Raw genomic sequence first — 17,518 nt, 5'->3', positions numbered from 1 at the left:
TGGCAGGCAAAAATTTGAGAAAAAATCCAAACAGGAAGTGGGAAATCTGAGGCTTGTAGGTTCTCAAGTCTTTGCTTAACCAATATACAGTGAAAGATTTGGTCCGATTGCACTTTCTAAGGCTTCCACTAGATGTCAACAGTCTTTGGAACCTTGTTTCAGGCTTCTACTGTGAAGGAGAGAATAAGAGCTGATTGACTCTTGATACTCCCCATCCCGGATCCGGGATCGTGAATAAAGCCTCAGGCTCATTAGCATAACGCAACGTTAACGATTTCTGAAATCGCAAATAAAATGAAAATAATGCGCCTGCTCTCAAGCTTAGCCTTTTCTTAACAACACTGTCATCTCAGATTTTCAAAATATGCTTTTGAACCATAGCAAATCAATCATTTGTGTAAGAGTATTGCAAGCAAGCTTAGCATTTTGCGCAGCATTTAGCACGCAACATTTTCACAAAAACCAGATAACCAAATAAATAAAATCATTTACCTTTGAAGAGCTTCGGATGTTTTCAATGAGGAGACTCTCAGTTACATAGCAAATGTTCAGTTTTTCCTGAAAGAATCTTTGTGTAGGAGAAATCGCTCCGTTTTGTACATCACATTTGGCTACCGAAACTAACCGAAAATTCAGTCACCAAAAAGTCAAACTTTTTCCGAATTAACTCCATAATATCGACCGAAACATGGCAAACGTTGTTTAGAATCAATCCTCAAGGTGTTTTTTCACATATCTCTTCATTGATATGCAGTTCGTGGAAGCCTGCTTTCCCCTCAGAATCGCATGGAAAAATACTAGAAGCTGAAAATGACGCACCAATTTCGACGGACGACACCGGGCGGACACCTGGAAAATGTAGTCTCTTATGGTCAATCTTCCAATGATATGCCTGCAAATACGTCACAATGCTGCAGACACCTTGGGGAAACGATAGATAGGGCAGGCTCATTCCTCTCGCATTCACAGCCATATAAGGAGACAATGGAAAACAGAGCCTCAAAAATCCTGCTGATTTCCTGGTTGCCGTTTCATCTTGGTTTTGCCTGTAGCTCCCGTTCTAGGGCACCCACAGACAATATCTTTGCAGTTCTGGAAAATTCAGAGTGTTTTCTTTCCAAAGCTATCAATTATATGCATAGTCGAGCATCTTTTTGTGACAAAATATCTTGTTTAAACGGGAACGTTTTTCATCCAAAAATGAAATAGCACCCCCAGAGTTTCAAGAGATTAAGAGGTCTGGCAGAATGCCATGAGCTAAGTCTCGCGCACAGCCATGAGCGTGCGCTGCGTTCCTTTGCATTTCTAAATACAAAGGAATTGTCCGGTTGGAACATTATTGAAGATTTATGTTAAAAACATCCTAAAGATTGATTCTATACATCGTTTGACATGTTTCTACGAACTGTAATATACCTTTTTGACTTTGTCTGGACTAAGTGCTTCCGCCTCGTGAATTTGGATTTGTGAACTAAATGCGCGAACAAAAAGGAGGTATTTGGACATAAATGATGGACTTTATCGAACAAAACAAACATTTATTGTGGAAGTGGGATTCCTGGGAGTGCATTCTGATGAAGATCATCAAAGGTAAGTGAATATTTGTAATGCTATTTCTGACTTCTGTTGACTCCACAACATGGCGGGTATCTGTATGGCTTGTTTTAGTGCCTGAGCGCTGTACTCAGATTATTGCATGGTGTGCTTTTTCCGTAAAGCTTTTTTGAAATCTGACACAGCGGTTGCATTAAGGAGAAGAATATCTATAATTCCATGCATAACACTTGTATCTTCATCAATATTTATGATGAGTATTTCTGTAAAATGATGTGGCTCTCTGCAAAATCACCAGATGTTTTGGAAGCAAAACATTACTGAACATAACGCACCAATGTAAACTGAGATTTTTGGATATAAATATGAACTTTATCGAACAAAACATACATGTTTTGTGTGACATGAAGTCCTATGAGTGTCATCTGATGAAGATCATCAAAGGTTAGTGATTAATTTTCTCTCTATTTCTGCTTTTTGTGACTCCTCTCTTTGGCTGGAAAAATGGCTGTTTTTCTGTGACTAGGTGCTGACCTAACATAATCACATGGTAAGCTTTCGTCGTAAAGCCTTTTTGAAATCGGACACTGGTGGGATTAACAAGTTTATTTTTAAAATGGTGCATAATACTTGTATGTTTGAGGAATTTTAATTATGAGATTTCTGTTGTTTGAATTTGGCGCCCTGCAATATCACTGGCTGTTGTCAAATCGGTCCCGTTAACGTGATTTCAGCCATAAGAAGTTAAACAAATGAAAATATATTTTATATTTGAGATTCTTCAAAGTAGCCACCCATTGACTTCATGACAGCGTTGCACACTTGAGGTCAGGTGATTGTGGAGGTCAGATCATCTGATGCAGCACTCCATCGCTCTCCTTATTGGTGAAATAGCCCTTACACAGCCTGGAGGTGTGTTGGTGTCACTGTCCTGTTGAAAAACAAATGATAGTGGGACTAAGCGCAAACCAGATGGGATGGCGTATCGCTGCAAAATACTGTGGTGGTCATGCTGGTTAAGTGTGCCTTGAATTCTAAATAAATCACAAACAGTGTCACCAGCAAAGCAACCCCACACCTCCTCCTCCATGCTTCAAGGTGGGAACCACACATGCGGAGATCATCCGTTCACCTACTCTGCATCTCACAAAGACACGGCACTTGGAACCAAAAATCTCAAATTTGGACTCATCAGACATAAGGACAGGTTTCCTCCGGTCTTAATCTCCATTGCTCATGTTTCTTGTCCCAAGTAAGTCTCTTCTTATTATTGGTGTCCTTTAGTAGTGGTTTCTTTGCAGCAATTCAACCATGAAGACCTGATTCACGCAGTCTCTTCTGAAAAGTTGATGTTGAGATTTGTCTGTTACTTGAACTCTTTGAAGCATTTATTTAGGCTGCAATTTCTGAGGCTGGTAACTCTAATGAACTTATCCTCTGCAGCAGAGGTAACTCTGGGTCTTCCTTTCCTGTGGTGGTCCTCATGAGAGCCAGTTTCATCATAGCGCTTGATGGTTTTTGCGACTGCACTTGAAGAAACTTTCAAAGTTCTTGATTGACTGACAAGAAAGAAATGATGGACTGTCGTTTCCCTTTGCTTATTTGAGCTATTAATTGGGCTATGTTCTGTATACCACCGCTACAACACAACTGATTGGCTCAAACGCATTAAGGAAAGAAAGAAATTCCACAAATGAACTTAACAAGACACACTTGTTAATTTAAATGCATTCCAGGTGACTTCCTCATGAGAGAATGCCAAGAGTGTGCAAAGCTGTCAAGACAAAGGGTGGCTACTTTGAAGAATATCAAATATTTTTTTATTTGTTTAAAACTTTTTTGCCAACTACATGATTCCATGTGTTAAGTCATAGTGTTGATGTCTTCACTATTATTCCGTAGAATTTTCCGTATAACGTAGAAAATAGTACAAATGTAAGAAAGCCCTGGAATGAGTAGGTGTGTCCAAACTTTTGACTTGTACTGTGTATATAAACTCAGCAAAAAAAAGAAACATCCCTTAATCAGGACTCTTTCAAAGATAATTCATACAAATCTAACGGTCGTTAAGACACTAACAGCTTACAGACGGTAGGCTATTAAGGTCTCAGTTATCAAAACTTAGGACACTAAAGAGGCCTTTCTACTGACTCTGAAAAACACCAAAAGAAAGATGCCCAGGGTCCCTGTTCACCTGTGCAAACGCGCTTTAGGCATGCTACAAGGAGGCATGAGGACTGCAGATGTGGCCAGGGCAATAAATTGCAATGTCTGTATTGTGAGATGCCTAAGACAGCGCTCCAGGGACAGGACGGACAGCTGATCGTCCTCAGTGGCAGACCACATGTAACAACACCTGCACAGGATTGGTACATCCGAACATCACACCTGCAGGACAGGTACAGGATGGCAACAACAACTGCCCGAGTTACAGCAGGAATGCACAATCCCTCCATCAGTGCTCAGACTGTCCGCAATAGGCTGAGAGAGGCTGGACTGGGCTTGTAGGCCTGTTGTAAGACAGGTCCTCCCCAGACATCACTGGCAACAATGTCGTCTTTGGACACAAAAAGGACTGGCAAAAAGTGCTCTTCACTGATGAGTCGTGGTCTGGGGGGACGTGTCACAGCATCATCGGACTGAGCTTATTGTCATTGCAGGCAATCTCAACACTGTGTGTTACAGGGAAGACATCCTCCTCCCTCATGTGGTACTCTTCCTACAGTCTCATCCTGACATGACCCTCCAGCATGACAGTGCCACCAGCCATACTGCTCGTTCTGTGCATGACTTCCTGCAAGACAGGAATGTCAGTGTTCTGCCATGGCCAGCGAAGAGCCCGGATCTCAATCCCATTGACCACGTCTGGGACCTGTTGGATCGGAGGTTGAGGGCTAGGGCCATTCCCCCAAAAAAGTCAGGAAACTTGCAGGTGCCTTGGTGGTAGAGTGGGGTAACATCTCACAGCAAGAACAGGCAAATCTGGTGCAAACCATGAGGAGGAGATGCACTGCAGTACTTAATGCAGCTGGTGGCCACACCAGACTGTTACTTTTGATTGTGACCTCCCCCCCCTTTGTTCAGGGACACATTATTCAATTTCTGTTAGTCACATATCTGTGGAACTTGTTCAGTTTATGTCTCAGTTGCTGAATCTTATGTTCATACACATATTTACACATGTTAAGTTTGCTGAAAATAAACGCAATTGACAGTGAGAGGATATTTCTTTTTTTGCTGAGTTATAAATATATATATCTATATATGAGAGCGAGAGTCCAGACTCGACTCCAGACTTAGACTGGTTTAACACTCTTAGTTTGAACACCAGATGACAGAAAGACAAAGAAAAAAGTTATGAACTGAACATAACAGTATGGAAGGGAGGACAGTAGCAGGTGACCCAACAACAGAATGAGTTTTAATCACTTCAAAAACAACATTTATATTGGTAAAATCACTATAACTAATTGGTAAGTCTACATAACTTGATACTTCTGTGAACTTTCCTTATTCTCCCTTGTAAGGGAGAGAAATTTGAAAATATTTTGGTGGGTTTTTGGAAATGGAATTTCAAGGCAAAGGGCAATGTTTCTTAAATTTACAAAATGCAAAATGTTATCCAAATCGAAATACAAAAAGTGTTCATATTAGTTTGCAGGGGTCTTTATCAACATTGTGCTTTGATGTATTTCTGAAGACTTTTTCTGGTAGATGTTTTCTAAGACCCCTTTTCCATGTGTTTCATCAGAAATCAAAGCCTTTACTTACTTATTTTTAAGATGTAAAATGTATCTAAGCCTTCATTTCCCAAAAATATATACTCTTAGCATTCATTTTACACCCATTTTGATATGCTCCTATGAACTTCACATTTTGGTGATCATGGGTCCTTTTACATGAAAATGCCCATAGGCTATATCTAAATTGATTGAAAAAATATTAAATGATATGTTGTGCTCCTAACTTGTTGAAGACCCAGTGCAGTCAAAAACATGATTGTCCTGTGTTTGATATATATTTCCACACACTGAGGCTGGAACAATACTGGGAAATTGATGATGCCCTTTCAGTGTAAGAGCTCTTTGAAAAGACTGCCATGAAAATGGCAGCCTGTTTAGGCCTGCCAAGTGATACAAAGTCTCTACTCTGCTACTCTCCACCCTAGTCCATATTACAATGTGCCCAGAATGTCTTACTGAATGGCCTAGTGGTTAGAGCATTGGACCATTAACCGAAAGGTTGCTGGATCGAATCTCGAGCTGACAAGGTAAAAATGTATTGTTCTGCCCCTGAGCAAGGCAGTTAACCCAGTGTTCCCCTGAACAAGGCAGTTAACCCAGTGTTCCCCTGAACAAGGCAGTTAACCCAGTGTTCCCCTGAGCAAGGCAGTTAACCCACTGTTCCCCTGAGCAAGGCAGTTAACCCACTGTTCCCCGGGCACCGAAGATGTGGATGCCGATTAAGGCAGCCCCCTGCACCTCTCTGATTCAGAGGAGTTGGGTTAAATGCATTACACTTTTAAGTTGCATAACTGACTAGGTATCCACCTTTCCCTATAAGGTCCCCCTGATTAAAGAAGCCCCCATCAGAGAAGAGGCAAAGCAATAGATTGGACTGCGTTTCTATGGGCTTATTTTGAACCTATGCTTGTTGCCTGCCTTCGGGACAACGACTCCCATTGCTGGGGTGGAAACATGAGCATCTTGTCATTTTATACAGATCTCTGTCTCCATTAGGGTGCTTATTAATGCAACCATGTGATAACACATTGCAAAGAAGCCCCAAAGCGATCGCTATGACGAACAAATGATTGACCATTCCAGAACCTTTCTTTCATATTACTCTAGAATCCCTAAGATAAACCAGTCAGCACGACAGCAGGCAGATGGCCTTCTCATGCAAACCATTTTCATATGCTAATTGTTTTTAAAACAGGAGCCTGTAGCATACTACTTTGTTACACATAACTAGGGGCCTGAGTATTTCCTGACTATGTGACTTGAACAACTAAGGACCCATACCCAGAGGCTACTCTTAGCTGACACTCTGGCTACAAGAATCCTCTGCATTATTGGCCTATTTCTCACCAACCAAAGTGAGCCCAAAACTGACATAAGTGAACCAAAAAAGCACATTTAAAAAAAGCACTTTTCCGAGCAGCCGAAAGAAAACTGGACACACCCGAGGTGTACAGGAACCGGTCACTGACAACTGAACACAACTCACTGAATCGGTGCATGCTTTACAATACAGTGACTGGCTCAGATACTTTTGCACTGCATCAACCGACTCATACCGCTAGGGAGGAGAGAAAGTGTGTGCGAGTTTGTGTAAATGTGTGTGCGTTCAGCTTTAAGAGGAGGAAGACCATGGTCGTTGCAGAAGTAGGAAGATTACCAAGGACTATTTTGATACAGTAGAACACAGGCAGCCGGTAGGGTTAAGTGGCACGCCTCGGGGCTCAAACCAAGGCACCGTCCACCCCACATTAACCATCAAAATCCCGAACAGGCAAACTCCCCCCTTTAAAAACGAAACACAGCCCACGCTGTATTCTGACCGTTCGACCACAACATGTCTAGAAACCGGGCAACCGTGAAAATAACCTAGCTGCCAGCGAGCATAAATAATGCCAAGGAATTAGTATTGTCCACCTTGCCAGCAACCAGTACCTGTCCAGTTATTTATTTGCCCCCCAAAAAAGTGAAACACCAACACGCAGTTCACGAAACCACAACTTGGTACATTTAAGTGACATGAACAGCTCAAATTGAGCTACGGTAGCGAGTTTTTTTGTTGCATTAGAAAATAAACCAGGTACCAGGACCAAGCCAATCGAGTAAATGACTAACCTAATGTAGCAGGCGTGAGAAACAAGTAGCTGCTAGGACGTTAGCAGGGCTAGCTTGTCTTCGTTGGGGAGAATGCCAACTCCAAAGCTGGCTAAATCTAGTCGCTTTCTATTTAAATAGTAGTACAACGTATTACATGTGTTAAGTACTTCGTGATAATGAATATTCGCACTGGCAGGCCATCTACCTGGGTTGACAAAAAAAGATAACTAAATAACGAAGTGCTGCTCTAAAAATAATCCCAGTCCACGACAATCCAGATTGACAGTCTCTGTTCGATCGAGCCCATTCTAAAATTAGATTGGCGAGGTGAAATTAAAATACGAAATATTATCAAACTATGTGTGTCCATTAGAATAAAGCACGGAGATGCAACTTCTATAAACGTATGAAGCCCGTTCCCAACCGTAAACGCTTTCATTCTGGGGAGAAGTGCTACTTTTCAACAGCCCATCAGTTTCTCTATCGTCACAGATAGGTGGAGGAAGAGGAGCTGGCTCTCGATAAGTCCAAATAAAAGGCTTCCCTCAATCCACTTCCCCCCAAAAAAACTTCGGAACACCTCAATCAACTTACTCGGTCGATTCGACAGCGATCCGTCGACTGCGCTTCGTCCAAGGTATTTAGGGTGACAATCTCCTCCGATTATTCGATGTATTTTTTTTAATGCAGGGTATACCCTGTATCTTTTCTGCCCTCCCCGCTACCGCCTCTGTTGCCAAATAGTGCGCTTCTCAACACACATGGAGCTGCGGCGGCGTCACCGCAGTGGGCATGCGCCCTTCAACACGCCAGGGGGACCAAGTGCACATCTTAACCACTGACCATCAAGGGGCAAAGCAGCACCACCATGCCAGGGTCCCTGGGTCTTGTGGTTGCTTCTTGCCTTCAATACCTGTAACAGGATCCGACTTGCTTTTCAGCCTACAATGGCCACATTGAGAACTGTAATATGTAGAGCTGATCCCAGATGTGAGTTTTTAGGTTTCCTCTACAAACAGATATTGGATCAGATTAGTTTACCTTTCTCTGCCCAAATGCTAACCATACTGACCTTAGACCAGTGTGAACTTCATCCTACTCCAAAGTCCTCAGGTGGGTGAAGTGGTGAGATAGATACACCAAAGAGCAGGGGGACCGGGGGAGGGATACTCAAGAAGGGAAACTTAAAGTGAATGCTTTATCAGCTAACTGTCCTGCTGTTTATCCCAAAAGACACAAAAGGAGGAGCCGGATGAAGTTGCCATAAACACTGATCTGAGGTCAGTTTTCTGTTTCCCCCTCCTTAATGAAGGCGTCAGGTAGCCAAGCGCTTAAGAGCGTTGGACCTGTAACCAAAAGGTTGCTGGTTTGAATCCCTGAGCCGACTGGGTGAAAAATCTGTGTGCCCTTGAGCAAGGCACTTAACCCTAGTTGCTCCTGTAAATCGCTCTGAATAAGAGCGTCTGCTAAATGACTCAAACGTAAATGTAATGTTAGTTATAGATTAGGCTGTGCATATGGGTAACTCATACCTGGAGCACAAAAGGCCCCTGATAAATCCTGTAAGCTGCAGGGTATTCTTATCTCCGTCCCTAAGTTACAACACCATCTCTATCATCTCTTCACAGGTTCCTGTGTCTGCTGGTGTCAGAGGAAAGCCCTGTTGCTTCTTTATAATGCAGTGAATGGGGCCGTTCTCCCTTTGCCTGAATGATGTCAGACCTCTCCATCTCTGTTTGCCTGCTCTTTCCTTTCCTGTGAACAACCAGCAATATAGTCCGTGAGGCAATTGTGTGTGCTATGCTTTGGTGCCCGCCCCAGTGACGGAGAGCATACATTTTATGTACTTTTGTCCAGCTCAAATTCTGTAACGAACCACATATGACCCTCCGTCGCACCGTTTGCGTAGGGTACTTAATGGTGGGATTCATCTATGTGGCATTAGGCTGAGACAATAGCCTACAGCCCCCCAGGATTAGGGGCAAAGGGTAGGATATTACTATAGAAGACTACTGCAGACATTCAGGTTGCTTCTTTGTTCTGGTCTCTCAGTGAGAAACGACCTACTGCAGTCCGAGAAGTGACCCATCCATCGAAGACCGAAGACACTCTCAGCCCTCCTCCTAGCACTGCCGTGTCATTTAGCAGATCATTTTATCCAGAGTGACTTACAGGAGCAATTAGCGTTAAATGGCAGATTCGGACCAGCGACCATTGGTCGTACAACTTTATTTCCTATACACTTGTAAGTTTGTAAATGTAGTAATACAATGGAAGTGTTGTGCTTGTGATGGAAGTTTGTTCATGCTATGGCCCCCGTTTACTCCCTGACTCCCTCACGTTCTCTAACTCACTCTGTTGTTCTCTCTATTTACAGTAAGCATTAGTGAGAAAACAGACCACATTCATTATGCGTCTTTCATAAAGACGTGACAATGTGAATGAATGCTCTCTGCTAAATATTCATCAACCACAACACATTATAATGATCAATCGATGAGAACAAAGAACCACGTCCTAATTTCAGATTCACACTGCGTTTCTTTGACTGTGGCTTGGTCAGGACTGCGGCTTCTCTACTCTCCCTGCATGAAGTAATGGCCACCAGTAACAACATGACAGCTTCAACTTAATTCCCATTAAGTACTATAACAAAGCACAAAGTGGCTGTCCCAGTCACTATCAGCCCCACTCACTATTTGGCAGGAAGTGGCTTCCTCCTCATAGCTTTGCTAAGACACCTATTACCTAATAAGTATCGTGGCTCGTATCACGCTTACAGCAGTGCCTTGGAATATCTCCCCCTCCCCTTCTCCTTCTCCTTTTCCTTCTCTCTCTATTCCTCTCTTTCCAAGCTCATCTCTTTTCACTCTATTCTTTCAAAAACCATTGGGGGGGTACACATGTGCATTGAGATGAAGCAGATTCTATGTGGGGGTATTTGTGTTTTTCTCCTGCCCTTTCAGTGGAGCTGTCTGAGGGGGTAGAAGTGGCCTCTACTCTCTGATACAGGTTCAGATATCTTGTCATCTCCCTAACAGTTAAGATTTAGATCAGGGGGAGTCAGATCCTAGACCTGTGGTTAAGTGCACTTCTACCTTACGCTGTGGTGTCACAGTCTCCTCGGCAAGTCAGACATAAAGAGAATAATGGGACAAGTCTCTGAAGGACCGATCTCAGTAACTGGCCCAGGTCCGCTCGAGGTAGAAGACGCCTCTAACTACATATGTAGGATCAGTTTATGCCCCCACAACCGTAGCCATAGTCTTATGGAAGATGTTTCACCTTGACGGCTCGGGTATTCGAACCAGCGACCTTTCACTGCGGGCTTCTGGGGTCACTGGCCCAATTCCCAATCCACATAATAAATGACCCTGTTTCAGTATGGGGGTACTTCTACCCACTTCTTCAGTGTCCCTGTGGTAGCACAACCATGAGGTAAATCTCAAGTGTCTTTCCTTGATTCCTTGTGTCCTTGATTCCTCAACCTCCTTCTCAAAACACATTGGAGGAGAAGGTCTGAGGGGAGGAACCTGCGTTTTGTGAAAGAGGTTGAGGAATCAAGGACACAGAGTCAAGGTAAGACTAGAGCTTCATATGGAATAAGAATTTGAATTTTGTGTACGACAACCTCAAATACAGATTGTACGCAACACAGCCGAGACGGGCCACTAGTATTTATGGTGACAATCTGCTCCGATTATTCAATGTATTTATTAAATTCAGGGTATACCCTGTATCTTTTCAGCCTACAATGGCCACACTGAGAACTTTAGTATGTATAACTGATCCCAGATCAGTTGCCATGGGTCTGAGTCGCCCTATTCACATGCACAGTGATGGATGCCAAATCCCCTTCTCTCTTCATAACAGGTCAGAAGATAATGCACAAACTGTCTCTACGTCAGCAATATCATACCATCGTGAATAGCCTGCCCTTGGGCATGTATGACTGAGACCCCACCTTTGGTGTAATGTTCATTTTCAGTCTTCTAATCTAGTTTATCTCCAAATGAGAAATGACCACAGCTCACCTAAATGCATGCTCTGCGTGAGAGGGAAGGGGGGAGATGTGAGTTTTTAGGTTTCCTCTACAAACAGATATTGGATCAGATTAGTTTACCTTGCTCTGCCCAAATGCTAACCATACTGACCTTAGACCAGTGTGAACTTCATCCTACTCCAAAGTCCTCAGGTTATGGGTGAGAAGTGGGGAGATCGGTCCCCCTGCTCTTTGGAGTTTCTATGGAGGGATACTCAAGAAGGGAAACTTAAATTGAATGCTTTGTCAGCTAATTGTCCTGCTGTTCTTCCCCAAAGAAACACAAGGAGAAGCAGGACGAAGTTGCCTTATAAACTGATCTTCCCCAAAGAAACACAAGGAGAAGCAGGACGAAGTTGCCTTATAAACTGTTCTCCCCCAAAGAAACACAAGGAGAAGCAGGACGAAGTTGCCTTATAAACTGATCTTCCCCAAAGAAACACAAGGAGAAGCAGGACGAAGTTGCCTTATAAACTGATCTTCCCCAAAGAAACACAAGGAGAAGCAGGAAAGTTGCCTTATAAACTGTTCTCCCCCAAAGAAACACAAGGAGAAGCAGGACGAAGTTGCCTTATAAACTGTTCTCCCCCAAAGAAACACAAGGAGAAGCAGGACGAAGTTGCCTTATAAACTGATCTTCCCCAAAGAAACACAAGGAGAAGCAGGACGAAGTTGCCTTATAAACTGATCTTCCCCAAAGAAACACAAGGAGAAGCAGGACGAAGTTGCCTTATAAACTGATCTTCCCCAAAGAAACACAAGGAGAAGCAGGACGAAGTTGCCTTATAAACTGTTCTCCCCCAAAGAAACACAAGGAGAAGCAGGACGAAGTTGCCTTATAAACTGATCTTCCCCAAAGAAACACAAGGAGAAGCAGGACGAAGTTGCCTTATAAACTGTTCTTCTCCAAAGAAACACAAGGAGAAGCAGGACGAAGTGGCCTTATAAACTGATCTGAGGTCAGTTTTGTGTTCCCCCTCCCTAATCAATCAATCAAATGTATTAATAAAGCCCTTCTTACATATAATGAAGGTGGCATGGAGCCTAGCGCTTAAGAGCATTGGACCAGTAACCAAAAAGTCCCTGGTTTGAATCCCTGAGCAGATGTGCCCTTGAGCGAGGGCACTAATTGCTCCTGTAAATCGCTCTAGATAAGAGCATCTGCTAAATGACTAAAACATAAATGTAATGTTAGTTCAATTCAAATCTAATCTTATTGGTCACATACACATGGTTAGCAGATGTTAACGCAAGTGTAGCGAAATGCTTGTGCTTCTGGCTCCGACAGTGCAGTAATATCTAACAAGTAATCTAACAATTCCCCAACAACTTCCTAATATACACAAATCTAAAGGGGTGAATGAGAATAAGTACATATAAATATATGGATGAGCGATGGCCGAGCGGCATAGGCAAGATGCAGTAGATGGTATAAAATACAGTAGACATATGATATGAGTAATGTACAATATGTAAACATTATTAAAGTGGCATTATTTAAAGTGACTTGTGATCCATTTGTTAAAGTTGCCAGTGATTGGTTATTCATGTAGGCAGCAGCCTCTGAGTTAGTGATTGCTGTTTAACAGTCTGATGGCCTTGAGATAGGAGCTGTTTCTCAGTCTCTCGGTCCCAGCTTTGATGCACCTGTACTGACCTCGCCTTCTGGATGGTAGCGGTGTGAACAGGCAGTGGCTCGGGTGGTTGATGTCCTTGATGATCTTTTTTGCCTTCCTGTGACATCGGGTGCTATAGGTGTCATGAGGGCAGGTAGTTTGCCCCCGGTGATGCGTTGTGTAGACCGCACCACCCTCTAGAGAGCCTTGCGTTTGTGGGTGGTGCAGTTGTCGTACCAGGCGGTGATACAGCCCGACTGGATGCTCACAATTGTGGATCTGTAAAAGTTAGTCAGGGTTTTGGGTGACAAGTCAAATTTCAGCAGCCTCCTAAGGTTGAAGAGGCGCTGTTGCATCTTCTTCACCACACTGTTTGTGTGCGTGGACCATTTCAGTTTGTTGCTGATGTGTACGCAGAGGAACTGACACGTTCCACTTTCTCCACTGCTGTCCCCTCTGTGGATAGGGGGGTGCTCCCTCTGCTGTTTCCTGAAGTCCACGATCATCTCCTTTGTTTTGTTGAGTGAGAGGGTGTTTACCTGACAACACACGCCGAGTGCCCTCACCTCCTACTTCAGGCGGTCTCGTTGTTGTTGGTAATCAAGCCCACTACTGTTGTGTCGTCTGCAAGCTTGATGATTGAGTTGGAGGTGCGCATGGCCACGCAGTCATGGGTGAACAGGGAGTACAGGAGAGGGCTGAGAACGCACCCTTGTGGGGCCCCAGTGTTGATGGTCAGCGAGGTGGAGATGTTGTTTCCTACCTTCACCATCTGGGGGCAGCCCGTCAAAAAGTCCTGAACCCAATTGCACAGGGCGGGGTTGAGGCCCAGGGCCTCCAGCTTGATGATGAGCTTGGAGGGTACTATGGTGTTGAATGCTGAGCTGTTGTCAGTGAACCGCATTCTTACATACAATTGAAGTCGGAAGTTTACATACACTTAGGTTGGTCTCATTAAAACTCGTTTTTCAACTACTCCACATATTTCTTGTTAAGAAACTATAGTTTTGACAAGTCGGTTAGGACATCTACTTTGTGCATGACACAAGTCATTTGTACAACAATTGTTTACAGACAGATTATTTCACTGTATCACAATTCCAGTGGGTGAGAAGTTTACATGCACTAAATTGACTGTGCCTTTAAACAGCTTGGAAAATTCCAGAAAATGATGTCATGGCTTCAGAAGCTTCTGATAGGCTAATTGACATAATTTGAGTCAATTGGAGGTGTACCTGTGGATGTATTTCAAGGCCTACCTCTTTGGTTGACATCATGGGAAAATCAAAAGAAATCAGCCAAGACTAAGGTCCCTTTGCCCGCATTGAGGATAATACAGTGCCAGTCGCAGTCCGCTAATAAGAACTGTGCCCCCCCCTCTCCTTCTCTGTGACTGATGTGAGTAACACATTTAAAAGGGTTAACCCTTGCAAGGCTGCTGGCTCAGACAGCATCCCTAGCCACGTCCTCAGAGCATGCGCAGACCAGCTGGCTGGTGTGTTTACATATTCAATTGCTCCCTATCCCAGTCTGCTGTCCCCACATGCTTCAAGATGGCCACCATTGTTTCTGTACCCAAGAAGGCAAAGGTAACTGAGCTAAATGACTCCCGCCCCGTAGTACTCACTTCTGTCATCATGAAGAGAGACTAGTCAAAGATCAAATCACCTCCACCTTATCGACCCAGTTTGCATACCACCCTAACAGGTATACAGACAATTCAATCGCCATCACACTGCCCTATCCCATCTGGACAAGAGGAATACCTACAGTTGAAGTCGGAAGTTTACATACACCTTAGCCAAATACATTTAAACTCAGTTTTTCACAAGTCCTGACATTTAATCCAAGTAAAAATTCCCTGTTTTAGGTAATTTAGGATGACCACTTTATTTTAAGAATGTGAAATGTCAGAATAATATTAGAGAGAATAATTTATTTCAGATTTTATTTATTTCATCACATTCCCAGTGGGTCAGAAGTTTACATACACTCAATTAGTATTCGGCATTGCCTTGAAATTGTTTAACTTGGGTCAAACATTTCGGGTAGCATTCCATAAGCTTCTCACAATAAGTTGGGTGAATTTTGTCCCATTCCTCCTGACAGAGCTGATGTAACCGAGTCAGGTTTGTAGGCCTCCTTGCTCGCACACACTTGTTCAGTTCTGCCCACAGATTTTCCATAGGATTGAGGTCAGGGTTTTGTGATGGCCACTCCAATACCTTGACTTTGTTGTCCTTAAGTCATTTTCCCACAACTTTGGAAGTATGCTTGGGGTCATTTTCCCTTTGGAAGACCCATTTGCAACCAAGCTTTAACTTCCTGACTGATGTCTTGAGATGTTGCTTCAATATATCCACATAATTTTATTTCCTCATGATGTCATCTATTTTGTGAAGTGCACCTGACCCTCCTGCAGCAAAGCACCCCCACAACATGATGCTGCCACCCTCGTGCTTCACGGTTGGGATGGTGTTCTTCAGCTTGCAAGCCTCCCACATTTTCCTCCAAACATAACGATGGACATCATGGCCAAACAGTTCTATTTTTGTTTCATCAGACCAGAGGACATCTCTCCAAGAAGTAAGATCTTTGTCCCCATGTGCAGTTGCAAACCGTAGTCTGGCTTTTTATGGCGGTTTTGGAGCAGTGGCTTCTTCCTTGCTGAGCGGCCTTTCAGGTTATGTTGATATAGGACTCGTTTTACTGTGGATATTGATACTTTTGTACCAGTTTCCTCCAGCATCTTCACAAGGTCCTTTGCTGTTGTTCTTGGATTGATGTGCACTTTTCGCACCAAAGTACGTTCATCTCTAGGAGACAGAATGCGTCTCCTTCCTGAGCAGTATGATGGCTGCATGGTCCCATGGTGTTTATACTTGCATACTATTGTTTGTACAGATGAATGTGGTACCTTCGGGCGTTTGGAAGTTGCTCCCAAAGGTGAACCAGACTTGTGGAGGTCTACCATTTATTTCTGAGGTCTTGACTGATTGCTTTTGATTTTCCCATGATGTCAAGCAAAGAGGCACAGAGTTTGAAGGTAGGCCTTGAAATACATCCATAGGTACACCTCCAATTGACTCAAATGTCAATTAGCCTATCAGAAGCTTCTAAAGCCATGACATCATTTTCTGAAATTTTCCAAGCTGTTTAAAGGCACAGTCAACTTAGTGTATGTAAACTTCTGACCAACTGGTATTGTGATACAGTGAATTATAAGTGAAATAATCTGTCTGTAAACAATTGTTGGACAAATTGCGTGTCATGCACAAAGTAGATATCCTAACCGACTTGCCAAAACTATAGTTTGTTAACAAGAAATGTGGAGTGTTTGAAAAACTGGTTGTAATGACTCCAACCTAAGTGTATGTAAACTTCCGACTTCAACTGTATATACTAGGTGGAGGAAGGACCAAAAAATGTAGACTCCAGTCACCCAAGTCATAGCCTGTTCTCTCTGCTACTGCACGGCAAGTGGTACCATGAGCGCCAAGCCTAAGTCCAAAAGGCTCCTTAACAGCTTCTACCCCCCCCCAAGCCATAAGACTGCTGAACAATTAATCACATGGCCACCTAGACTGTTTACATTGATTCCCCCCCCCTTTACATTATCTATGCATAGTCACTTTACCCCTACGTACATGTACAAATTACCTCGACTAACCTGTACCCCCGCACATTGACTCGGTACCGGTACCCCCTGTATATGGCCTTGTTATTATTTTATTTTTCACTTTAGATTATTTAAGAAAATATTTACTAACTCCATTTATTGAACTGCATTGTTGGTTAAGGGCTTGTAAGTAAGCATTTCACAGTAAGGTGAAATGCTGTTGTATTCGGCACGTGACAAATAAAATTTGATTTGATTCTCTCTGTTTGCCTGGCCTTTCCTGTGAACAACCAGCATTATGGTCATTGAGGGCTAGGAGCAAAGAGTAGAATATTACTATAGAAGACTACTGCAGACATTGGCTCATTCATATCTTGTCATCTCCCTAACAGTTAAGATTTAGATCAGGGGGAGTCAGATCCTAGACCTGTGGTTAAGTGCACTTCTACCTTACGCCGTGGTGTCAGTCTCCTCGGCAAGTCAGACATAAAGAGAATAATGGGACAAGTCTCTGAAGGACCGATCTCAGTAACTGGCCCGGTCCGCTCGAGGTAGAAGACGCCTCTAACTACAAATGTAGGATCAGTTTAGGCCCCCACAACCCTAGCCATAGTAGTATGTTGCCACTGGAGCAAATTAGGGTTAAGTGCCTCACTTCCTATGTCCCTGAGGTAGCAACCATTGAATAAATCTCATGTCTTTCCTTGAGTCATTGATTCAACCTTCTCAAAACACATTGGAGAAGGTCTGAGGGAGAAACTTGCGTTTTGTGAAAGAGGTTGAGGAATGGACACAGAGTCAAGGTTAGACTAGTTTCATATGGAATAAGGAGTAGAATTCTGTGTACAAC

At 43.3% G+C, this 17,518-nt stretch overlaps 1 protein-coding gene across 6 annotated transcripts in view; it reads right to left on the bottom strand.

Annotated features, from left to right (window-relative positions):
* LOC135559069 (transcriptional repressor p66 alpha-like) overlaps positions 1–8,138 on the bottom strand; it is a 56,541-nt gene extending 48,403 nt beyond the window's left edge. For all 6 annotated transcript variants that reach the window (XM_064993421.1, XM_064993429.1, XM_064993427.1 and 3 more), the window contains exon 1: positions 7,986–8,138. The gene's annotated coding sequence lies outside the window, so the exon portion shown is untranslated. The remainder of the gene's footprint in view (positions 1–7,985) is intronic.
* Positions 8,139–17,518: the final 9,380 nt, after the last annotated feature.

The sequence above is a fragment of the Oncorhynchus masou genome, chromosome 17 (assembly GCF_036934945.1).
Source record: "Oncorhynchus masou masou isolate Uvic2021 chromosome 17, UVic_Omas_1.1, whole genome shotgun sequence".
In the NCBI taxonomy this organism is placed as follows: domain Eukaryota; kingdom Metazoa; phylum Chordata; class Actinopteri; order Salmoniformes; family Salmonidae; genus Oncorhynchus; species Oncorhynchus masou.
The sequence above is the reverse complement of the archived record's forward strand: the minus strand, read 5'-3'. Positions and strand labels throughout refer to the sequence as shown.